At 29.3% G+C, this 6,420-nt stretch overlaps 2 long non-coding RNA genes across 3 annotated transcripts in view; both read right to left on the reverse strand.

The window, feature by feature from the left end:
* Window positions 1-2,761: 2,761 nt before the first annotated feature.
* LOC138349114 (uncharacterized) lies at window positions 2,762-3,093 on the reverse strand. 2 transcript variants are annotated; one of them, XR_011221682.1, is made up of 2 exons: window positions 2,955-3,093; window positions 2,762-2,828 (listed from the first exon to the last, which is right to left on the reverse strand). It is a non-coding gene; the product is annotated as an uncharacterized lncRNA (long non-coding RNA). The 2 variants fall into 2 exon arrangements; XR_011221683.1 differs by having other exon boundaries at window positions 2,762-2,838; window positions 2,955-3,046.
* A 1,048-nt stretch (window positions 3,094-4,141) lies between these two features.
* LOC101266522 (uncharacterized) overlaps window positions 4,142-6,420 on the reverse strand; it is a 5,031-nt gene continuing 2,752 nt past the window's right edge. The window contains exon 2 of the long non-coding RNA XR_011221681.1: window positions 4,142-5,784. This is a non-coding gene — a long non-coding RNA (uncharacterized lncRNA). The remainder of the gene's footprint in view (window positions 5,785-6,420) is intronic.

The raw sequence follows: 6,420 nt of genomic DNA on the forward strand, positions 1-6,420 counted from the left end.
ATTGGTCTGCGAAGTAAAAATCCGGGTAAGGAATTCTGTTGACCGAGGGGAAGATATTAGGCACCCTTCGAGTCCTGTGGTTCTAGCACGGTCGCTTTATTAACTTTCGTATGACTTGACTTAATTCTTATATATTGTATTATTTAACTTAATAATAAAATTGTTATTCACCCTCAGATTTATTCAACAATTATTTGAAACTGGCTTATTTATTATAACTGGTCTTTATTTATTTTTTGATATGCATCCATTAATTTTAAACTTGAAATATCCATATATTATTTTATATTTTTTTTTTGCTTATATTTGTATATTTTTTTTTATTTTTATATTATTATAGGTACCTAATATTTAGGAATTATAGTTTATCTAGGAAAGAAATTTTAGTGTTTGAGTAACTTTAATTTTTTTTTGTATATATAAATTTAAAATAGGAGATAAATTTTATAGGATTTTTTATTATTTTTTTAAATAAAAATTAATAATTTTGTATGACATTTTCTTTTGTACGTCCCATTTGGGTGTTTTTTTTATGTAATTTTTATTTTTAAATCATTTTTTCTGACGTTCTGTTAACCTTTTTTATTATTATATTTTTTTTTCTTTTACGTATATTTTGCATACCATTTTATTTATTTATTGTTATTTTTACTTTCTTTTTTTTTGTTTGATTTTTTTTGTTTCTGTTATGCCCTTTTTTTTGCTATTATTTTTTATTATTATTTGTAGGTTCACGTTGTTCTTTTTTTAAAATTATTATTAGTATTATTTCTATCTTTTTTATGCTTTATTTTTTTGTCTTCTTATCTTTATTTATTTTTTATATGTTTTTTTAGTTTTAACATTCTGTTTTTTTTTGTTATACTTTATTTTTCAATTTTATTGTAATCATTATTTTTCCTTTTCATTTCTTATTCTTTTCTGCACATGGTTTCTGTTGTTGTTTTTTACTATTATGGTTTTTTTTCATTTTTTTAATTACTCATTCTTATTTTTTTAATTTTAGTTATGATTCTCAACAATATTTATATATTCTCTCAATGATAAATTTAATAATTCGAATTAGATAAGCATCTTATACTTATTCTAAAGATAATTTTTAATCCAAATAATGTATTAAAAAATTGAAACATATTAAACTTAAGTTTTTTAAATTACTAATGAATTAAAAATTTTAGTTTACATCCTAATCGAACAAGTATAGAAATTTTATTTTATTTTTTAGTGTAAAACTAGGCTCTAGAAAAAAATTAGCTATTAAATATCACAAAATAAATTTTGTCATATATTGAATCTAAAAAAATAACAAACACTAATAATAATGCAAAAAAAAATGTATGATACATCTTTTATTTTATATTTTTTTTTAGCAAGAAAAATTTTCTTTTTGTTCCGTTTTTCAGATCAAGAGAAAAAAAACCATAACATGCATCGCGGATTGATATTACATAGTAATAACATCCGATTCAAAGAACTTCATATTATTAGATTCAAATTTTCATCCAACATTACATTTAAATAATGCGAGAATTTAAAGTTACCTCGCTGCGAAAATGGATATCACGAAAAATAACTTCTACGATCTACTAATTTGAGCCACGAATTTAGAACCACGACAATAAGCTCTAACTCTAACCTAGTTCTCAAAAGAATATCTCATTTTTGTTCTCTTTGTGTTTGCTCTATATCTCTCTGTATATCTTTTTTTCAACTGAGCGTGGGGTTATATAATTTTGGCTGAGATTCTGGTGCTAATTAAAAGGAACGTAATAGAGTGGGATTAGGATTTAATTTAAAAATTAGTTGAGAAAATTGGGGTTGATATAAGGATATAAAATAAATAAATAATAATAATGGCAAATTAGCAAAACAAAAATAAATGATTAATATTATGTAAAGTTTAAAAATAATTGTTCAAAAGAAGTAAAAAAAATAAAAAATAAATAGATGGGATGAGACTTTTTAGGAAAATAAGTTAGGAAGTTGGGAATAATTAGGATAAGGTAAAACAATATTGAAATTTGTATGAATCCTCTTTTCTTTTCCTTTTCTATATTTTTTCATAATATTTTCTATATTATTATTATTTTTAGACTAGATATAATTAACAAATAACTTAAATTCCAACTTCTATTTACCAAAATTTTTTATTATTAAACTATAATTGATCTTATAATTTTTATTAATTTATAATTTATTATTAATATTTTATTTATTTTAAATATAACCCTTTTTAAATTGATGTAAACTATATTATATTTTTGGTAAAAAATTAGGTGTTCACAGTATGCCCCTCTATGCTTGACAACATGAAGAGTTTTCATGCAAAGACGTGAACAATGTGACTAATTTTTTACTGAAATATTAATGCCAAATATGTGAAAAATTTATAATATAGAAGAGGTTTGACTATGTCTAAACCTTTTTAAAAAACTACCTATCCTAAGTTGATGATAAAGAGTCGAGCGTAGTTCCAATGAGTTAGGTAGTCGAGTAAGTTTTTGTCGATATTCCGGTTCGTAGCTCCAACTATAAAAAAACAAAAATGCAGAAGGAAAGATATGAAATCCTATCCACTTCGATAGTGCTAAGTCTTCATTTTGAATCATCGGATATCGCTTCACCCTCTTTGGTAGGTTCATCGATTTTGAACTTTGCTCTGGACATGTGAGTTTAAGACTTGAAACTTCATGACTTGACTTCAGCTACTGACGTTCTTCCGCATAATATTCTTGAAAACTTGTTTTCTTGAAAGGATGAATTCTTTTATTTTTGAACTGCAAATTTGTGTACTATGTAGAAACCTGCACACAAAACAAAATCTCTGCCTAGTTTGCACTAGGAAATTTTGTGAGTTATTGATGAAAACTATAAAAGTCTATACTAATAATAAAAATAATATTTTTGTAGCCTATTACAAAATGTAAAATATAAGACAAAAGGGAGTTTCGTACCTAAATTGCAATCAAGGGTTATTGTGCCCTGTGAAGAAATGAAAAATAAAATAGGGGTTATTGTGCCCTATATGCAACCAGGGGTTATTGTACCCTATGAAGACATGAAAAATAAAATAGGGGTTATTATGCCCTATATGCAATCCAGGGGTTATTGTGCCCTCTGAAGACATGAAAAATAAAATAGGGGTTATTGTGCCCTTTATGCAACTAAGGGTTATTGTGCCGTGTGATGACATGAAAACATAGAATAGGAGTTATTGTGTCCTATATGCAACCAGTTGGTTATTGTGCCCTCTGAAGACATGAAAAATAAAATAGGGGTTTATATGAAACCAAGGGTTATTGTGCCCTGTGAAGACATGAAAACATAGAATAGGGGTTATTGTGCCCTATATGCAACCAGAGGTTATTGTGTTATGTGAAAACATGAAAAATAGGATAAGGGTTATTGTGCCCTATATGCAACCAGGGATTATTGTGCCCTATGAAGACATGAAAGGGGTTATTGTTCCCTATATGCAACCAGGGATTATTATTCCCTGTGAAGACATAAAAAATAAAATAGGGGTTATTATGCCCTATAAAATAATATGCCCCAGATTCAATTAAAAAATCATTTTATTGTTATTATTATTTTATCAGGCATATTATATGAAAAGTAAGGATTCAAGAACTTGTCATCGCGGCGTTTGTATCTCGCAATTTATTTACATGATTCTGTCGTATACCTGTTTTAAGTCAAAGAAATGTATTGTTAATTTTTCTAAATGGTGGTTGGTTCGTGACTTCGAGTATCTTGTAAAGCTTGACTTCTGGATCTGCCCTGCTTGGAAGATTCATCCCATTGATGATTGTGTGAATATCTTGAAGATGTTTTAAAAATAGTCCTTATCTTTCCTTGAAACACTTTGCATGGACATTCTAACTCATTACCATTTTGTGCGTGTTGTGTGGTTCATTCGTTTCCAAGTAACTCTTTTGCTTTATCTATTATCACATGGTATCAATTTATGACATTTATTTTATCGATAGGTTACATCCCTAGCCAATATGGTGCATGTCCTCAACATTCAACTGGAAATATCATAGTCAATTTTGCGGATTTAATTTTATTTTCTCACTTGACACGAATTGATGCTGAGAAAGAAGAAAAAAACAAAAACACAAAGAAACACAAGCACAAATGACACTAATGAAAGGGTTATGAAGGAAAAATTATGTCTTTAGAAGTAGTAGATACATGAGAAAATGTTTAAATGAGTGAAAAGAATCTTATTTGAAAGTATGTGACAATTTAAAACATGACATGCATTTGGAGTGACAATGCCCAAATCTTCATGTAGTGTTTGAATAGTAGATAAATGCTTCTTTTCAACCTTTTTTTCAATCAATGTAACTCTTTCCTCGAATATTGCATCACGTCGAGCCAACTCTTGTTTAACATTTTTTAGGTCATTGCTTAGGATATCTAAAGTAGACCTATAATTTCTTTCCACTTCGAGTCGGGCATGCTTGATTCTTACTTCAATTTCCTCTTCTCGATCTATGATTTCTCGCGCTGATCGTTCGGGTATTACATTGAGAGGGGCTTGATCAAAGAACCAATGAAGGTATAAGGGGTCAACTTCTCCTTCAACGTGATCATCAACCATAGCTTTCGAACTTAAAGTTCGACTACCACCCCAAATCTTTTGGGCATCTAATTCTCGATCTCAATCTTCAAATACTACCTCCCACACAAAATTTTGTATATCCTTGGCTTAAGTAAAATTTATTTTTTGTCCTAGTTGGCATAGAACTCGGAGGGGTATGTATGTTTGGAACCCAAGAAGGCCTGTCAGAACGAAGAATGGACGATAGAAAGACATAACAATTACCTCACTAGCAGGGAACTAATTATAGTTCCATGTAAATTTAGATGCCGTCAATTTAAGAAGATAATGTCTCCATGCTTTGACACCTTTTGGAAATTTGTCTCCTAATTCTTTCATCCTGTCTGGGTGGCTTAAAATATAATTCGTCCAATCGGATTTGAAATCTGTCGCAAAACGGTGGCGATATAGGTGCTCCAAAAACCACATTTGCAATAAAATGCTACAACCTTCAATAAAATCTCTCCCCTCTTTACATTTAGTCAAGGCACGATAAATATCAGTCAACATCATCAGCAATATAGTGGATTTTCTTTTATTCATTATAACAGTTACTATTCCTGATAGACGAATATTGATTTTTTTATCCTTCCTTGAAAAAATCATAGATCCCAAGAATGCCACCATGAATGCTTCTTGTCTATGTTTTTCCCAAGTAGGGAGGTGTTGTCCATTTTAAAGTTGTTTCCCATGGCTTGAAAATCCTTCCTTCTTTTATATCTTGAGTACAAGAATTTCAAAGAAACCAACCAATTATCAAAACACTCCTCATGAAGATGTATGATGTCCATCTGTTCTAGAAGTTTACCTCTGCTGACACTCCTAGGGGCTATCAGTGTTTTAATTCGAAGATCCTGGCCTAAACCTGTGAAACCACCCAATTCTTCTAATGAAGGCGTCAACTCAAAATCACTAAATCGAAACACATTATTTGTGGAATCCCAAAACGGGATCAAAGCCTCGATCAAATCTCTGTCAGGACTAAATCTCATAATATCTGAAAGAAAATCAAGATGTTTGAATATCTCAGTCCGCCTAAATTCATGCATATCTTTCCACCAATCCATTAGTAATTGTGGGGTTTTATCTGTGATTATGAACTTTGGGGGATCATTGACCATTTTGACTAGTTTATCCCTTGGTCTTTTATCACACCTCATAGATATCATGATTACCTGGTTGAGAAAAAGAAATTCGGAATTTTTAAAATCAAATTTAATTGTGAAATTTTGATAATTCGAAATTATTTATTGGAGTAGTTAAAAAAAATGCTTCGGAATATCTAAAGTGATCATTGATTCAGGTTATTTTTTAAAAGAATGACCAGATAAAGAGATAATTTTGATAAAAAAAAAAGAAGAATAAGACAATGTGTACATTTACATTTTAAAAGACATATATACATATTTTATTAATATTTTTATTTTTATTATTTATGCATTATTTTAATAAAAGCGAAAATAAAATTGTGGATTAGGTGTGTATGTATATATATGTTTATTAATTTATTTATTTTGAATCATTGGTTGAAAATGGGTAGAAAATAGATATTTATTTCTTTAGTCGATTATCCTAAAGCCGGTAAACATTTTGTTACAGTTTCCACATGATGCAACAAGTAGCACAAAAATGCACATGATGGTCTCACGAAAAAGGTACATGTCCTAGTCAGATTGGGCCCCTATACCGAATCTCGCTAAGTTACATGCACATGATGCATATAAGTCGGAACCTAGTAAGTATATCATGTCTGAAAGCTTCAATTCTACTAAGGTTTAACTTGTGGAGAAAAGATATCTAGACTTACTGTA

The sequence above is a fragment of the Solanum lycopersicum genome, chromosome 6 (genome assembly GCF_036512215.1).
Source record: "Solanum lycopersicum chromosome 6, SLM_r2.1".
NCBI classification, from domain to species: domain Eukaryota; kingdom Viridiplantae; phylum Streptophyta; class Magnoliopsida; order Solanales; family Solanaceae; genus Solanum; species Solanum lycopersicum.